This window comes from Carcharhinus amblyrhynchos, chromosome 35 (genome assembly GCF_965287045.1).
Source record: "Carcharhinus amblyrhynchos chromosome 35, sCarAmb.v2.hapA, whole genome shotgun sequence".
In the NCBI taxonomy this organism is placed as follows: domain Eukaryota; kingdom Metazoa; phylum Chordata; class Chondrichthyes; order Carcharhiniformes; family Carcharhinidae; genus Carcharhinus; species Carcharhinus amblyrhynchos.
Genome location: NC_137358.1, coordinates 6,930,105 through 6,949,663, shown reverse-complemented (window position 1 = coordinate 6,949,663; position 19,559 = coordinate 6,930,105). Strand labels below are relative to the sequence as shown.

The 19,559-nt window shown below is 46.7% G+C and overlaps 1 protein-coding gene across 1 annotated transcript in view; it reads right to left on the bottom strand.

Moving 5' to 3' along the window:
* The window catches only part of lrrc4ba (leucine rich repeat containing 4Ba), a 174,955-nt gene extending 165,166 nt beyond the window's left edge, over positions 1-9,789 (bottom strand). Inside the window, exon 1 of the mRNA XM_080217600.1 lies at positions 9,648-9,789. The gene's annotated coding sequence lies outside the window, so the exon portion shown is untranslated. The remainder of the gene's footprint in view (positions 1-9,647) is intronic.
* Positions 9,790-19,559: the final 9,770 nt, after the last annotated feature.

The following is a 19,559-nucleotide window of genomic DNA, read 5'->3' as shown; positions in this document are numbered from 1 at the left end:
TCCACACTTCCTGCTGCCTCGGCAAAGCAGCCAGCATAATTAAGGATCCCACGCACCACAGACATTCTCCCTTCCACCTTCTTCCGTTGGAAAAAAGATACAAAGGTCTGGGATCACGTACCAATCGACACAAGAACGGCTTCTTCCCTGCTGCTATCAGACTTTTGAATGGACCTACCTCGTATTAAGTTGATCCTTCTGTACACCCTAGCTATAACTGTAACATTACATTCTGCACCCTCTCCTTTCCTTCTCTATGAACGGTATGCTTTGTATAGCGAGCAAGAAACAATACCTTTCACTGTATATTAATACGTGTGACAATAATAAATTAAATCAACGTAGGATGCCATTTGGCCCATTGAGCCTGCACCAACAACAGTCCCACATAGGCCCTTACCCCATAATTCCTCATATTTACCCTGATAATCCCCCTGACACTAAGGGATACCTTGGCATGGCCAATCAATTTGGCACACACATTTCTGGACTCAATAGTCCACACCATGAGCACCCAGAGCGAACTCACACAGACACGGGGAGAACATGCAAACTCCATGCAAATAGTCACCCAAGGCCAGAATCGAACCCGGGTCCCTGGCGCTGTGAAGCAGCAGTGCTAACCAATGTGCCACCGTGCCCTTTAATCCCCTTATCAATCAAGACCCTATCTAGGTACTTTTGTGGCAACGAGTTCCACAGATTCCCCACCCTCTGGCTGAAGTAACTCCTCCTCATCTCGGTTTTAAGGGGTCATCCCTTTAGCCCGAGGCTGAGCCCTCGGATCCGAGTCTCTCCGACTAATGCAGACAAGTCTTGGAGCTAAAGGGATCAATGGGAGGGTGGAGGGGAGGGGAGGAGGGGAGGGGAGGATGGGCTCAGGATATTGAATTTGATAATCAGCCATGATCAAAACACAGTAAGATGCCTCACAACACCAGGTAACAGTCCAACAGGTTCATCTGGAATCACGAGCTTTCGGAGCACTGCTCCTTCATCAGGTGAGTGGAGATAGATCCACAAACACGGCATTTATAGGCAAAGACTCAACTGCAAGATAATGCTTGGAATGCGAGTCTTCTCAGGCAGTCAAAAATTTACAGGTACAGAGTGAGTGGAGAGAGGGATAGTCACAGGTTAAAGAGGTATGAATAGTCTCAAGCCAGCACAGTTAGTAGACAACCAGAACAAACTTCCACTTTATGAATGGTGGAGCAAGCTCGAAGGGCCGAATGGTCTACTCCTGCTTCTAGTTTTTATGTAACATGTGACTCCACTCAAACGCAATATTATCTCTTACCAATGTCCATTAACCAGTGAGAGGCAGTCATGCAAACACCAACCTAAAGGTCTGAGAGAACTTGAGAGAGAGAGAGACGCAGAGAACAAAATCATTCAGGTTCTGGTGTCAGTGCTTATTTATGACCCATTGGTGCGAAACCCTGTTTGCAAATATCGCCAAGTTGTTATGAGCAGGATTTGGTGTTCTGGTTTAGCATACATTCCCAACAAGACAAAGGGAAGGAAAGCAGTCCTTTTCAGCCATCAGACTGGAAGGAATTTTTAATATAAACACCATTGTATGGCTTACAGTTTAAATAACCCTGGCTCAGAACGAGCTTTCCTCTGTATCTAACCCCGTGCTGTACCTGTCCTGGGAGTGTTTGATGGGGGACAGTGTAGAGGGAGCTTTACTCTGTATCTAACCCCGTGCTGTACCTGTCCTGGGAGTGTTTGATGGGGGACAGTGTAGAAGGAGCTTTACTCTGTATCTAACCCCATGCTGTACCTGTCCTGGGAGTGTTTGATGGGGGACAGTGTAGAAGAAGCTTTACTCTGTATCTAACCCCGTGCTGTACCTGCCCTGGGAGTGTTTGATGGGGTCAGTGTAGAAGGGCCTTTACTCTGTATCTAACCCCGTGCTGTACCTGTCCTGGGAGTGTTTGATGGGGTCAGTGTAGAAGGGCCTTTACTCTGTATCTAACCCCGTGCTGTACCTGTCCTGGGAGTGTTTGATGGGGAGAATGTAGAGGGAGCTTAACTTCTGTATCTAACCCTGCGCTGTACCTGTCCTGGGAGTGTTTGATGGGGACAGTGTAGAGGGAGCTTTACTCTGTATCTAACCCCGTGCTGTACCTGTCCTGGGAGTGTTTGATGCTGTCAATGGGTGCTGAAAAATTGTGTTAATTATTTCCCCAGCACTGTCATTACTCACTATAATGAATGTGAAGACACCATTGTGTTGTGCCTGGTAGATACACTCAACTTTGGTACTCAGAGGTTCTGAGGAGTCCTTGTGAGGGACACTAGTTATTAGAAATACCATTGCGAGTATCTATATACTGGATGAAGGCAGAAGAATTGAGCTTGGTCTTCACTGTAGAGTAACGCTAACATTCACTGTTTGCTGAGGAGTTTGAGGGGGGTGGGGGCAGCATTAGAGAAGCAAATCTGCCCACTGGGAGGTGGGCAGCATCTTCTGGAGGGGGAGTAGGGGAAGGAGGGGGTTAACTGCCTGAGGAATTCACAGGGAATGAACGAGACAGATTAAAGATGTATTTCACAGTAATGAACTGTGTTTTTTTTTCCAGATTAACAACCATTAAGCCAAAAGAAATAAGTCCCATCCCCTTGGGACAAGATTCGACACATCTCTAAGCTGATGCTTCCCTGGGTGTTAGGGCTGAAAATTGCTTGATACAAATTGCAAAATGCTGCAATTCCTTACCTCTGTCAGCCTGTCCAGGGCCCAACAACATCTAACCTGGTGTCTCCTCAATCCCACTCTTCCATTCACTTTTATTCTTTTTGCCCTTGAGGATAAGACCACAGGAGCAGAATTAGGCCATTCGGCCCATCGTGCCTGCGCCGCCATTCTATCACGGCTGATAAATTTCTCAACCCCACTCTCCCACCTTTTCCCCCGTAGCCTTTGATCCCCTAACCAATCAAGGACCTATCCATCTCTGTCTTAAATACATCCAGTGACCTGGCTTCCTCTGCGACACTGAGTTCCACAGATTCACCGCCCTCTAGCTGAAGAAACTCCTCCTCATCTCGGTTCTGAAGGGTCGTCCCTTTATCCTGAGGCTGTGCCCCTCGGATCCGAGTCTCTCCTCCCTGCGTCCACTCTATCCAGGCCTCTCAGCATTCTGTAAGTTTCAATGAGATTCCCCCACATCCTTCTAAACTCCGTCGAGTACAGGCCCAGAGTCCTGTCACACTCCTCATACATCAAGCATTTCATTCCCGGGATCATTCTCATGAACCTCCTCTGGACCCTCTCCACGTTCTTCCTTAAATACGGGGCCCAAAATTGCTCACGATATTCCAAGTGTGGTCTGACCACAGCTTTATAAAGCCTCATCAGCACATCCCTGCTTTTGTATTCCAGTCCTCTCGAATGGAATGCTAACACTGCATTTGCCTTTCTAACGACCAACTCAATCTACAAGTTAACCTTGAGAATCCTGAACTAGCAGTCCCCAATCCCCTTCTGATCTCTCACTTCTCTCTCCAATCAGAAAACAGTCTACGTCTCTATTCTTCCTACAAAGTGCATAACCTCACACTTTCCCATGTGGTATTCCATCTGCCATTCTGTCTGAGATTGATCTTGCCGTTGTCCTACGGTTTGAAAGGGAGTTAGATCCTTTATTGGAAAGTAACCGTACTAAGGAACATGATGTGGGGATGCCGGCGTTGGACTAGGGTAGAAGTAAGAAGTCTCACACCACCAGGTTAAAGTCCAACAGGTTTATTTGGTAGCACGAGCTTTTGGAGCGCTGCTCCTTCGTCAGGTGAGTGCCCTGATGTATTCCGGAAGCTTGTGCAACCAAATAAACCTGTTGGACTTTAACCCGGTGTCATAAGACTTCTTACTGTGCTTAAGGAACATGGAACTGGCATTGAGGCAAGGGAGTACATTTAGCGAATAGATTGGCAGCCAGATGGTGGAATTTGACTTAAATTTAAAAAAAAATTCTGGAATTAAGAATCTACTGATGACAATGAAACCATGGTCGATTGTTGGATAAATCCATCTGGTTCACTAATTTCTCTTTAGGGGAGGAAATTTGCCATCCTTATCCAGTCTGGCCTCCATGTCTCTCCAGAGCCACAACAATGTGGTTGACTCTCAACTGCCCTCTGAAGTGGCCCAGCGAGTTACAGGGCAACTGGGGGATGGACAATAAATTGATGAGAACAGGAAATGGCGCTCAACTCACCAACTGACAGTTCCGACGCGCCACAGCAAAAACTGCACCGATGTCCCCAGAAGACAAACACGGGCAGAGTACCCTTTGTCGTACAGTACTTCCCCAAAGTGGAGAAGCTACGAAATCTTGTTCAGAGCCTTCAATATGTCATTGATGAAAATGAACATCTCGCCAAGACCATCCCCAGACCTCCATTTCTTGCCTTCAAACAACCGCTCAACATCAAATAGACCATTGTCCACAGCAAAATACCCAGCCTTCAGGAGAACAGTGACTACGACACCACACAACGCTGCCACAGCAACCTCTTTAAGACATGCCGGATCATTGACACGGATCATCTCACGTGAGGACACCATCCATCAGGTACACGGTACATACTCTTTCAACTCAGTCAATGTTGCCGACCTGATATGCTGCAGGAAAGAATGTCCCGAGGCATGGTACATTGGGGAGACCATGTAGACGCTACGACAATGGATGAACGAACATCGCTCAACAATCATGAGGTGAGAGTGTTCTCTTCCTGTTGGCGAACACTTCAGCGGTCACAGGCATTCGGCCTCTGATCTTCGGCTAAGCGTTCTCCAAGGCTGCCTTCACAACACACAACGCAGAGTCGCTGAGCAGAGACCAATGGCCACGTTCCACACACACGAGGACGGCCTCAACCGGGATCTTGGATTCATGTCACATTATCTGTAACCCCCACAACTTGCCTGGGCTTGCAAAATCTCACTAACTTTCCTGGCTGGAGACCATACACACCTCTTTAACCTGTGCTTAACCCTCTCTCCACTCACATTGTCTGTACCTTTAAGACTTGAGACTCGCATTCCAACCATTATTTTGCAAATTGAGCTTGTGTCTTTATATGTCCTGTTTGTGAACAGAACTCCCACTCACTGGATGAAGGAGCAGCGCTCCAAAAGCTCGTGACACCAAATAAACCTATTGGACTTTAACCTGGTGTTGTGAGACTTCTTACCACAATACAATACAGACTTCTATTCATAGCCTACAGCTAAGCCTTTAACACCATTATTCCTAGGAAATTCATCTCCAAACTTCATGCTTGGGACTCAGCTCCTCCCCCTGGGACTGCATCCTGAGCTTCCAAACCCACAGACCACAATCAGTAAGGATAGGCAACAACACCTCCCCCACGATCATTCTCAACACCGGTGTCCCATAAGGCTATGTTCTCAGCCTCTTACTACACCCCTTATATACCTATGACTGTGCGGCCAAATTCCACTCCAATTCCATTTTCAAGTTTGTTGACAACACTACCGTAGTGGCTTGGATCTCAAACAATAATGAGACAGAGCAGAGGAATGAGATAGAGAATCTGGTGAACTTGTGTGTCAAGAATAATCTCTCCCTCAATGTCAACAAAATGAAAGAGATAGTCAGCGACTTCAGGAAGTGTACTAGAGGGCATGCCCTTGTCTACATCAATAAGAATGAAGTAGAAAGGGTTGAGAGCTTCAAGTTTTAGCTATAGTTAAGAAAGCCCACCAAGGCCTCTACTTTCTCAGGAGACTAAGGAAATCTGACATGTCAGCTACAAGTCTCACCAACTTCAACAGATGGACCATAGAAAGCATTCTTTCTGGTTGTATCACAGCTTGGTATGGACTCCTGCTCTGCCCAAGACCACAAGAAACTACAAAGTGTTGTGAACTTAGCCCAATCTATCACTCAAACCAGCCTCCCATCCATTGACTCTGTCTACACTTCCCACTGCCTTGGCAAAGCAGCCAGAATAATTAAGGACCCCACGCTCCCTGGGAATTCTCTCTTCCACCTTCTTCCATCAGGAAAAAGGTACAAAAGTCTGAGGTCACGTACCAAGAAACTCATGAACAGCTTCTTCCCTGCTGCCATCAGACTTTTGAGTGGATCTACGTCTGATTAAGTTGAGCTATCTCTATGCCCTAGCTGTGACTGTAACACTACATTCTCCACTCCCTCCTTTCCTTCTCTATGAATGGTATGTTTTGTCTATATAGTGCACAAGAAACAATATTTTTCACTGTATATGAATACATGCGACAATAATAAATCAAATCAAATGGTATGGTTCCAGTCCAGAGACAAATGCCCAAATGAATAAAGTAAAGTTTGTTCTTTTCCACAGAGCTTAAAATATTCAGTAACGTAATAAAGCTGCCTCTTCAGGCAATGTCAAACAGTTTGATTCATTAAGCACAGAAAGAGGCCATTCAGCCCATTGAGTACATACTAGCTCTCTGCGGACCAAGCTGGTCAGTCCCATTCCCCCCACCCTATCCCTATAATCCTGCAAGTTTATTTCCTTCAAGTGTCCATCCGATTGCCTTTTGAAATCATTGACCACCCTCAATGTGCCAGATCCTCCTCCCAATCGTGCCGAAAATCTCATCACTAACAACCGTGGTTTGCTTTAAGTTGCGAAGTTCGTCATAAGGGGCGTGTACAGACTAAAATACAACAAGGTCTCCTCGCTTCGGAAATACACATCGAAATTCAGCTGCACACATCAGTCCCGCAAAGTTCAATCACACACACCGCGCTCACTATACTGTGCACATGCTGCACTTTCACACTGTATCACGTACATACACACGGTATCACATGTACATATACATTGTAAATACATGGAACACCTATACATGTGCACATATGAACACATAATCACATGGGCTGTGCACTGTCCTCATATCTCACAAAAACAGCATATTGCTCACACACATACACCACTCATACCCACGACAGCACACACCACAATGTACACCCATTCTGTGTACTCCTGCAAACATCTACACAGACACTTCACTGAGGCTCCCAATGTCATTGTTTCTGGATGGTCTGTAGTTGTTTATACCTCCTTGTCCGCTGCCTCCCCTCTCTGTGCTACTGTGTCGTTCTGTGTGTTCTTTTCCCCATCTGGGTTCCTTTCTGTTTTTACAGTATCGCTCTTTCTCTGCATCCACTCCTCCCCCTTCTGGTGTGTGTCTACTTTTCCTCTGTCTGCCTGCTTCGCTTCTGCTTCCATCTGTGCATTTTCGCTCGTTCTCCATTTCGCTCTTGTTATTGTCTAATGTTTGTGTTCCTGTCTGCGTGTGAGCGAGGGAGAAAGAGTGTGTGGCTGTGTGAGAGAGAATTTGCGTATCTGTATGTGTGTGTCTGCGTGTGTGTGTGTGAGTCTGCATATGTATGTGTGTGTATGTCTCTGTGCGTGTGTGAGAGTCTGTGTATGTATGTGTGTGTGTCATTGTGTTGTGTGTGAGTCTGTGTGTATGTACATGCGTGTAGCTGAGTATGTCTGTGTGTGAGAATTGTCCGTGTATGTGTGTAACCATTGCAGATCAGTCATGATCTCACCTAATGGTGGAGCATACTTGATGGATTGAATGGCCTACTACTGCTCTTATGTCTTATGGTCTAAGCCCCAGTGTGTGCATGTGTACAAGACCTGTTTGTGCGTGTGTTTAAGTGTGTGTGTGTGTGTGTGGGGTGTGTTTGTGTGTGTGTGTGGGGTGTGTGTGTGTGGTGTGTGGATGTGTGTGTCCAACTTTGTGAATGTCTGTGACTGCTTGTCCATGTGCAAATGTGTGTGGTTGATTGTATGCGTTTGTGTGTGTGCGCTTGTGTAAGCGTGTGTGTGTGTGCAAGTGGGTGGTATGTGGGCTGGCACGGTGGCACAGCGGTTAGCACTGGTGCCTCACAGCACCAGGGACATGGGTTCGATTCCCGGCTCGGGTGACTGTCTGTGTGGAGTTTGCATGTTCTGTCTGTGTGGGTTTCCTCCGGGCGCTCTGGTCTCTTCCCACAGTCCAAAGATTTGCGGGTTGGATGGATTGGCCATCTAAATTGTCCCAGAGTGTCCAAAGATGTGTAGGTTGAGGGATTACCCATGGTGAATGCATGGAGTTAGGGGGATAGGGTCTGTGTACGATGTTCTGTCAAAGAGTCGGTGCAGACTTGATGGGCCAAATGGCCCCCTTCTGCACTGTAGGAATTTTATGATTCTTAGTATGTGTCAATGAGTATGTGTAGGTGAGTGCTGTATGTGAGTGAGTGTGCAACTGAGTGTGTGTGTAGGTGACTGAGTATTAAGGTGAGTGTGTGCAGAGTTGAGTGAGTGTGTATGTTTAAAACTGTGTGCAAACGTGAGGGTGAATGTGTGTAGGTAAATGAGTATAAGAGTGAATATAAAAGTGTGTGTGTGCAGAGGCATGTGAGTGAGTGTGCAAAAAGGTGAGTGTGTGTAGGTAAGTGAGTGAGTGTGTGTATGTGTGTAAAGGTGAGTGTGTGTAAAGGTGAGTGTCAGTGAGTGAGTGTATGTAGTGAGTGAGTGAGTGTGGGTGTGTAAGTATGTGTAAATGAATAAGTCAGTGTGCGTAAAGGTGAGTGTGCGTAAAGGTGAGTGTGCGTAAAGGTGAGTGTGCGTAAAGGTGAGTGAGTGTCGGTGAATAAAGGTGAGTGTCAGTGAATAAAGGTGAGTGTCAGTGAATAAAGGTGAGTGAGTGTGGGTGAGTGAGTATAAAGTTGAGTGAGTGGGTGTGGATAAAGGTGAGTGAGTGAGTGAATGAGTGAGTGTAGGTGGGTGTGTGAATGTGTGTAGGTGAGTGAGTGCAGGTGAGTGAGTGTGTGTGTGTGTAGGTGAGTGTGTGTGTAGGTGAATGAGTGAGTGTGTGTAAAGGTGAGTGTGTGTAGGTGAGTGTGAGTGCGTAGGTGAATGAGTGACTGTGTGTAAAAATGAGTGTGTGTAGGTGAGTGTGAGTGAGCATAGGTGAGTGAGTGTGAGTGAGTGTGTGTAAAGGTGAGTGAGTGTGTGTAAAGGTGAGTGAGTGTGTGTAGGTGGGTGACTGAGTGAGTGTGTGTAAAGGTGAGTATGTGTAAAGGTGAGTGAGTGAGTGTGTGTAAAGGTGAGTGAGTGAGTGTGTGTAAAGGTGAGTGAGTGAGTGTGTGTAAAGGTGAGTGTGTGTAAAGGTGAGTGAGTGAGTGTGTGTAAAGGTGAGTGTGTGTAAAGGTGAGTGAGTGAGTGTGTGTAAAGGTGCGTGTGTGTAGGTGAGTGAGTGAGTGTGTGTGTGTGTGGGTGAGTGTGTGTGTAGGTGAGTGTGTGTGTATAAGACTGTGTGTAAATATGTGTGTGTGTGCTTTCTCCCCAGCTCCAGCGAGCAGAGAGCCAATCCTCCTCCCAGCCCCAGTGAACGGACCAGCCCCAGATCCAGTTCTCACAAACAGCCTCTCTCGCATTTGCTGCTTTGGGCTCCGGATCGCCTCCAAAAATCAGTGAATGCGAGCCCAGCATCATGGTCTACACTCCAGTAGCAAGCATCTAGAATTAGGAGAGAAGCAAGCCGGGGGTGGGGGGTGGGGAGCGGTTACTGAATGGCCAGTGTGCAGAGGGAGAGAGAAAATGCAGCTTGTACTTACAGTGCCAAGGCGAATATTAGCCAGCTCGGGGCTGTCTGTCTGTCTGTCTCTCTCTGCAGGTTCTCCCTCCCTTACAGTCGCCTGTTTCACCCTCTGACAGGATTGCTGTTAATACAGGGGAGCTGGCAGGGGAACTCCATGACAAGGCAGCTCTGCAGAGATGTCCACACACACACACTGGATCAGACACAGATGCTGAGTGTGAAGAGAGATCGTCTCTCCTCTATCCCTCCTGGATGGACCACTGCTCTGCAGGGTACAGCCTCAGCAGTGAAACTGTTCAGCTCCTACCGTAACTTGGGGTGTAGCAGTCCCTCCCGCTGCAAATCTATGCGGTGTCTCGATTTCTATAAAATAAATACCTTTTTTTTTGCGTTTAAATCCTGCTCTAGGTGTGGCCTCTCAAATGCCTCTTACAAAGTCCGGATGGTCAGCGTTCTACTGTTTTAAAATTAAGTCTTAGAATCCCTACAGCGTAGGAGGCCATTCAGCCCATCGACTAAGTCTGCACCACTCCTATCCCCATAACCCCACCTATTTACCTGCTAATCCCTCTAACCTATAAATCTTTGGACACTAAGGGGCAATTTAGCATGGCCAATCCACCCTAACCCACACATCTTTGGACACTAAGGGACAATTTAGCATGTCCAATCCCCCCGATCTGCACATCTTTGGACACTAAAGGACAATTTAGCATGTCCAATCCCCCCGATCTGCACATCTTTGGACACTAAGGGACAATTTAGCGTGGCCAATCCACCTAACCTGCACATCTTTGGATGTTCAAACTCTCTTGTGTTATTACTGTTGTCTTTCAATACGTCCGATTGTTTCTTTCTCATATACAATTGAATCTCTACATTGTAGAAGAAGGCCATTTAGACCATCAAGCCTGGCCCAACAACTATCCCCTCCAGGCCCTATCACTATAGAGTCATAGAGGTTTACAGCAGGCCCTTCAGCCCAACTTCTCCATCCACCCTTTTTTAAAAACCCTAAACCAGCCTCAATTGCCCACATTTGGCCCATATCCCTTTATACCCTTCTTACCCATGTAACTATAGCTTTTTAAAAACAAAATTGTACCCGCCTCTACTACTACCTTTGGCAGCCACTCACCACCCTCTGTGTGAAAGAAAAGCCTCTCTAGACCCTTTTGTATCTCTCCCCTCTCACCTTAAACCTATGCCCTCTAGTTTTAGACTCCTCTGCCTTTGGGAAAAGATACCCCAATGTATTTCCTTGCTAGTTCCCTGACACTAAGGGGCAATGTAGCATGGCCAATCTATCCAAAGCTGAACATCTTCAGACTATGGGAGGAAACTGGAGCACCTGGAGGAAACCCACGCAGACACGGGGAGAACGTGCAAACTCCGCACAGACGGTGACCCAAGCCGGGAATCGAACCCGGATCCCTGGTGCTGTAACCACTATGCAATGGGCTATGGATGTGAATTTTGGCTGGAATTTTTCAGTCCTCCACCTACCGTCTCATGAGGCCATTGGCCAGTTGTTGGGTCTTCCAGTCCTTCCTGCTGTGCTGTGAGGCAGCAGTGCTAACCCCTATGCCACTGTTCCATTTGGAGCAGTGGTGCCTCACAGCTCCAGGGACCTGGGTTCAATTCCAACCTCGGGTCAGTGTCTATGTGGAGTCTGCACATTCTTCTCATGTCTGCCTGGGTTTCCTCCAGGTGTTCAAGTTTTGTCCCACAGCCTAAAGATGTGCAGGTTAGGTGGATTGGCCATGTTAAATTTCCCTTAGTGTCCAAAGATGTGCAGGCTAGGTGAGTTGGCCATGCTAAGTTGCCCCCTAGTGTCCAAAGATGTGCAGGTTAGGTGGATTGGCCATGCTAAATTGCCCCTTAGTGTCCAAAGATGTGCAGGTTAGGTGGATTGGCCATGCTAAATTGCCCCTTAGTGTCCAAAGATGTGCAGGTTATGTGGATTGGCCATGCTAAATTGACCCTAGTGTCAGGAGGATTGGTGGGGTAAATGTGTGGGGATACGGGAATAGGACCTGGGTGGGATTGTGGTCAGTACTGAGGTGATGGGCCGAATGGCCTCCTTCTGCACTGTGGGAATTCTATGGGAGTCTATGTTCCACTCATCCCTGAGGGTTTGGAGTCACATGCAGACCAGGCTGGGTAAGGATGGTAGATTGCCTGCGGGCATTAATGAACCACTCACTTTTATTGAAAGACCACAATCAATGAAAACACAAATGGTTACCATTACTGAGATTGGCTTTACAATTCCTGATTTAATAAATGAATATAAATTCTGACAGCTGGCATGCTGGGAGTTGAACCCATGACCCCCAGAGCATGGGCCTCGGGATTCCATCTCTTCCATCTTACCCTTAAATTTCTCCAATTTCTACCAATTTTTACAGATGCATCATAAAATGTATCCTTTCTGGTTATGTTTGGTTGACATTTTCTTGCCCCTGTGAGGTCCATATCCCTCTATTCCCGGCCTATTCACGTATCTATCCAGATCCCTCTTGAATGCTGTTATAGAATCTGCTTCCACCATCTCCTCCAGCAGCGCGTTCCAGACATACAACACCCTCTGTGTGAAAAACTTGCCCCTTACATCTCTTTTAAGCTTTCCCCCTCTCACTCTCAACCTACGCCCCCGAGTAGTTGACCCTTCAACCCTGGGAAAAAGACTCTGCCTATCCATTCTATTCAAGCCTATCATGTGGTCGAGAGCTTCAAGTTTCTAGGTGTCCAGATCACCGACAACCTGTCCTGGTCCCTCCATGCTAACACTGTGGTTGAAAAAACCCACTAACGCCTCTGCTTTCTCAGGAGACTAAGGAAATTAGGCATGTCCGCTACAACTCTCGCCAACTTTTACAGATGTGCCATAGAAAGCATCCTTTTTGGTTGTATCATAGCTTGGTATGGCTCTTGCTCTGTCGTGTTACAGTCATAGCTAGGCTGTAGAGAAAGATCAACTTAATGTAAAGTAAGTCCATTCGAAAGTCTAATGGCAGCAGGGAAGAAGCTGTTCTTGAGTCTGTTGGTACATGATCTTAGACTTTTGTATCATTTTCACGAAGGAAGAAGATGGAAGAGACCTCAAGAAACTAAAAGCATTGTGAATGTAGCCCAGTCCATCACTCAAAGCAGTCTTCCATCCGTTGACTCCATCTACACTTCCTGCTACCTTGCAAAAGCAGCCGGCATAATCAAGGACCCCACACACCCCGGACATTCTCTCTTCCACCTTCTTCCGCTGAGAAAAGGATGCAAAAGTCTGAGACCATGCCATATCCATGCCCCTCATAATATTGTAGACTTCTATCAGGTTGCCCCTCAACCTTCGTCGCTCCAGTGAGAACAAATCAAGTTTCTCCAGCCTCTCCTCATAGCTAATGCCCTCCATACCAGACAACATCCTGGTAAATCTTTTCTGTACCCTCTCCAAAGCCATCACATCCTTCTGGTAGTGTGGCGACCAGAATTGAACACTATATTCCAAATGCGGCCTATTTAAGGCTCCGTAAAGCTGCAACATTTCCTTAGTCTTCTGAGAAAGTAGAGGCGTTGGTGGGTTTTCTTAACTATAGCGTCAGCATGGGGGGACCAGGACAGGTTGTTGGTAATCTGGATACCTAGAAAAGTTCAAACGTTCACCACCTCCCATTGAGCTATGTTCAAATTTTAGTTATGAATATGTTATTGAGTGAGTTAGATTGGAAGGTCAGCAATGAAAGATTAATTAATCAAAAAGAGATTGGGGTTGGCTGATGACTTCACCGTAGTGGTCAGATCTCAAACGATGTTGAGACAGAGTACAGGAAAAAGGTGAACTGATGCAATGACAATAATCTCTCCGCAATGTCAGTAAAATGAAGGAGTTAGTTGTCGACATCAGGAGGTGTAGTGGAGGACATGTCCCTGTCTACGTCAATGGGGACAAATTGGAAGTAGAACGAAGAACAAAGAACAGTACGGGCGGCACAGTGGTTAGCACTGCTCCAGAGACCCAGGTCTGATTCCCGGCTTGGGTCATTGTCTGTGTGGGCTTTGCACATTCTCCCCGTGTCTGTGTGGGTTTCTGCCGGGCGTTCCGGTTTCCTCCCATACTCTGAAAAACGTGCTGGTTAGGGTACATTGACCGAACAGGTGCTGGAGTGTGGTAACTAGGGGAATTTCACAGTAACGTCTTTGCAGTGTTAATGTAAACCTTCCTTGTGACTCATAAATAAACTTTATAGTACAGCTCAGAAACAGGCCCTTTGGCCCACCAAGTCTGTGCCTCCCTAATCTGATATGTTCTTGCCTTTTTGTGGTCCATATTCCTCTATTCCTTGCCCATTCATGTATCTATCCAGATCCCTTTTGAACGTTGTTTTAGAATCTGCTTTCACCACCTCCTCCGGCAGTGTGTTCCAGGCATTCACCACTCCCTGTGTGAAAAACTTGCCCCTTACATCTCTTTTAAACTTTCCTCCCTTAACCTCAACTTATAGCCACGAGTAATTGACCCTTCGACCCTGGAAAAAATACTTTGCCTATCCACTCTATTCAAGCCTGTCTTATCATCGAGAGCTTCAGGCTTCTAGGTGTCCAGATTACCAACAACCTGTCTTGGTCCCCCAGTGTCGACACAATTAAGAAAGCCCAACGCCTCTACTTTCTCAGGAGAGTAAAGAAATTTGGCATGTCCGCTATGACTCTCACCAACTTTTACAGATGCACCATAGCATCCTTTCTGGTTGTATCACAGCTTGGTATGGGCTCCTGCTCTGTCCAAGACTGCAAGAAACCACAAAGTGTTGTGAACGGAGCCCAGTCCATCACACAAACCAGCCTCCCACCCATTCATTCCATCTACATTTCCCATTACCTTGGAAAAGCAGCCAGCATAATCAAGGACCCTACTTACTCTGGACATTCACCCTTCCACCTTCTTCCATCGTGAAAAAGATACAGAAGTCTGAGGTCACATACCAACTGATTCAAGAACATCTTCCCTGCTGCCCTCAGACTTTTGAATGGACCTACCTTATATTAAGTTTCTCTACTCCCTAGCTGTGACTGTAACACTACATTTTGCCCCCTCTCCTTTCCTTCTCCGCTATGTACTCTATGAATGGTATGCTTTGTGTGCATAGTGTGCAAGAAACAATATTTTTCACTGTATCCCAATACATGTGACAATAATAAATTCAATTCAATCAAGGTTTGTTGCTTGCCAGAACATAGAAGAGTTTGGATAGAGAACATTTGTCCTTTAATGGAAATGTAGATTTTTTGGTGGGGGAGCGGGGGGCAGAGGTCCGCGCAGGGCTGTGGAATTTTGTTTGGATTGGTCTAACAATGATAAGCTGAGTGGCGTACTTCTGGGCTGTAAACCTCTATGGGTGTTAGACTGTAACGTGCTGGGATGTGAAGGTTAGCTGCAATGAGGTACAACCATTCAGCTTATCAACCAATTTGCAACATACATATATTCATACACAGGGAGCTGCTGTCTGCAGGCAAAAGGAACATGTACAGGCATCATGCCCCTTTGAGATCTAAACAAAAGCGTGGGGGAACACAATTTCCTGGTGCATTTTCCATAGCAACTCCTCGACCAATTAAAGTTGACTTGCCAACCAATCAGCACCCTTTGCTAATGGAGTGCACAAGGGCGGCACGGTGGCACAGTGGTTGGCACCGCCGCCTCACAGCATCAGGGATCCCCAATTTAATTCCGGCCTCGGATGACTGTGTGACTGGAGTTTGTACGTTCTCCCTGTGTCTGTGTGGGTTTCCTCCCACAGTCCAAAGATGCGTGGGTTAGGTGGATTGGCCATGTTAAATTGACCCTTAGAGTCCCGAGATTTGCAAGTTAGGGAGATTAGCGGAGCCAATACGTAGGATAGGGCCTGAACTGATTGCTTTGTTGAAGGGTTGTTGCAGACTTGATGGGCTGAATGGCCTCCTTCTGCTCCCCCTACATGTTTTACCTTTCACTGCAACCCAGTCTGAGAGTTTGGAAGCTGGCTTCCTTGCGGGAGTGCCCGAGGTTGCCCTCCGCTGCAGAATGATGGCATGGCCCCAATTCCTCCGGCGAATCCTTCGAGCTGTCAGCTGTTTGCGATGACGGGGAGTCCCCTTCTCTTGAAGCTCCCATTTCACCTCAACAGAGAAGACAATAAATCTCCTAACAGGCTTTATTTTAATAAGCAGCAATAAAAAGCACACTTTACAGCGACATAAAAGAGAATTTGAAACCTAATTGATGATAAAATAGGGGTATAAAATCCAGGTACCTCTCAGAACTCCAGTGGCGGTTGGATAAAGAATTGGGTCAGTCGGATACTGGTGAAGGTCACAAAGTTATTTCTACACAGAACGTTATTTTGACCCCCCTTGCACATCCAAAATTCAGGTTTGCTGACGGCACCACCGTAGCGGGTCGGATCTCAAACAATGATGAGACAGGGTACAGGAATGAGATAGAGAATCTGGTGAACTGGTGCGGCAACAATAATCTCTCCCTCAATGTCAACAAAATGAAGGAGATTGTCGTCAACTTCAGGAAGCATAAAGGAGAACATGTCCCTGTCTATATCAATGGGGATGAAGTAGTAAGGGTCGAGAGCTTCAAGTTCTTAGGTGTCCAGATCACCAACAACCTGTCCTGGTCCCCTCCATGCTGATGCTATAGTTAAGAAAGCCCATCAACGTCTCTACTTTCTCAGGAGACAAAGGAAATTTGGCATGTCAGCTACAACTCTCACCAACTTTTACAGGTGCACCATAGAAAGCATCCTTTCCAGTTGTATCACAGCTTGGTATGACTCCTGCTCTGCCCAAGACCGCAAGGAACTATAAAAGGTCGTGAATGTAGCCCAATCCATCACGCAAACCAGCCTCCCATCCATTGACTCTGTCTACATTTCCCGCCGCCTCAGCAAAGCAGCCAGCGTAATCAAGGACCCCACGTGCCCCGGACATTCTCCCTTCCACCTTCTTCCTTTGGGAAAAAGATAGAAAAGTTTGAGGTCACGTACCGACCGACTCAAGAACAGCTTCTTCCCTGCTGCCATCAGACTTTTGAATGGACTTACCTTGCATGAAGTTGATCTTTCTCTACGCCCTACCTATGACAGTAACACTACAAACTGCACTCTCTCATTTCCTTCTCTATGAATGGTATGCTTTGTATAGCGCGCAAGAAACAATACTTTTCACTGTATGCTAATACATTTGACTGTAATAAATCAAATCAAATTAAAAATCAAATTAAATTAATGAGGAATTTACACAGAAATTGTGAGGTCTTTATGCAAAAAAACATCAGTTGTGGCTCAGTGGGTCTCATTCTCACTTCTGAGACAGAAGCCAATGGATTCAGGTCCAACTGGGGCACAGATCCCAGGCTAATACTCCAGTATGTCACTGTTGGAAGTTCCATCATTCAGATGAGGTTTTAAACCAAGGTCCCCCTCTTTCCAATAAGGGCAGAGATATTTTCCCCTGGTGTTCCTACCAATATTTGTTCCTCCACCACCCCCCCCAGCTCCCACTCCCACAGTCAATATCTCCATGACTGCTGATCATATCATTTACTTTGTGCTGTTTCATTGGGAGTTTGCTGTGGGCTAATTGACTGCCACTTTTCCCACAGAACAACAGTGACTACACTGCAAAGACACTTTACAGCATCGCAGAATTGTTACGCTGCAGAAGGAGGCCATTTGGCCCATCGAACCTGCGCCAACAACAATCCAACCCTGGCCCTATCCCTCTAACACCATGTATTACACTAGTCCCTCTGACACTAAAGGGCAATCTAGCATGGCCAATCCACCTAACCTGCACATCTTGGGACAGTAAGGGGCAATTTAGCATGGCCAATCCACCTAACCTGCACATCTTGGGACAGTAAGGGGCAATTTAGCATGGCCAATCCACCTAACCTGCACATCTTGGGACAGTAAGAGGCAATTTAGCATGGCCAATCCACCTAACCTGCACATCTTGGGACAGTAAGGGGCAATTTAGCATGGCCAATCCCCCTAATCTACACATCTTTGGACATTAAGGGACAATTTAGCATGGCCAATCCACCTAACCTGCACATCTTGGGACAGTAAGGGGCAATTTAGCATGGCCAATCCACCTAGCCTGCAAATCTTTGGACACTAAGGGGCAATTTAGTATGGCCAATCCGCCTAACCTGCACATCTTTGGACATTAAGGGACAATTTAGCATGGCCAATCCACCTAACCTGCACATCTTTGGACACTAAGGGGCAATTTAGCATGGCCAATCCACCTAATCTGCATATCTTGGAATGCTAAGGGGCAATTTAACATGATTAATCCATCTAACATGTTCATGTTTGCAGTGTGGAAGAAATCAGAATGTGAGGAGAAAATGTAGACATGGGATGAATGTACAGACTCCACACAGACAAGGCCGGAATTGAACCCGGGTCCCTGGCGCTGTGAGGCAGCAGTGCTAACCACTGTGCCGCCCTATCTACCCTCACAACTGAAATATTTCAACCCTGGAATCATTCATTGAGCCAATGCACCTAACCAGCACGCTTAGCATGGTGGCACAGTAGTTAGCACTGCTGCCTCACAGAACCAGGAACCTAGGTTCAATTCTGGCCTCAGGTCACTGTTGTGTGGAGTTTGTACATTCTCCCCATGTCTGCGTGGGTTTCCTCCCACATCCCAAAGATGTGCGGGTTTGGTGGATTGGCCATGCTAAATTGTCTCTTAGTGTCATTGCGACTAGCTAGGGTAAATGCATGGGATTGTGGGGATAAGGCCTGGGTGGGATTGTGGTTGGTGCAAACCTGATGGGCTGAATGGCCTCCTTTTGCACTGCAGGATTCTATGATTCTATGACATTCATTATCACACAGCTGGGAAATTATTGGATCGGTGCAGACTGATTTACCATAAGAAAGACCTGCTGGTTCGGGTGCATTGGGCGTCACGATGACACAGTGGTGAGCGCTGTTGCCCCACAGTGCCAGGGACCACACTTCGATTCCTGGCTTGAGTCTCTGTGGAGTTTGCACATTCTCCCCATGCCTCCATGGGTTTCCTCTGGGTGCTCCGGTTTCCTCCCGCAGTCCAAAGATACGCAGGTTAGGTTGATTGGCCATGTTAAAGTGACCCTAGCATCACGGGGATTTACAGGGTAAATATGTGGGATTGTGACTATAGGGCCTGGATGGGATTGTGGTCAGTGTAGGCCCGATGGGCTGAATGGCCTCCTTTTGCACTGTAGGGATTCTATGATTCTGTGACATTCATTATCACACAGTTGGGAATTCATTTGATTTACAACAAGAAAGACGTGCTGGTTAGGGTGCATTGGCCATGCTAAATTTTCCCTCAGTGTTACCCGAACAGGCACCAGAGTGTGGCGACTAGGGGATTTTCACACAGTTCATTACAGTGTTAATGTATGCCTACTTGTGACACTAATAAATACATTTTAAAGTGCTCTGCGATTCATCCTCTGTAAATCCCAGTGTTCCTTACTGATCACCCAGTACAGTTGGTCTCACTCTTAAAATATCTCTGTATGTGCACCCAACATTCTTTTTTCATTTTGTCGCAGCCAGGAGTGGAAATTGACACAGAGAAATCCACAAACCATCGAATACCAGATGGAGGTGAATCATTTTTCTTTCATCCTAATTTCAGAGCATGCCTACAAGAGCTGACGCAGGCACCCACACACACACACAAACACACGCACTCACACACAAACAACACACACAAACACAAGCACACACACACAACACACGCACCAACACACAACACACACACAACACACGCACCAACACACAACACACACACACACAACACACGCACCAACACACAACACACACACACAACACACGCACCAACACACAACACACACACACAACAC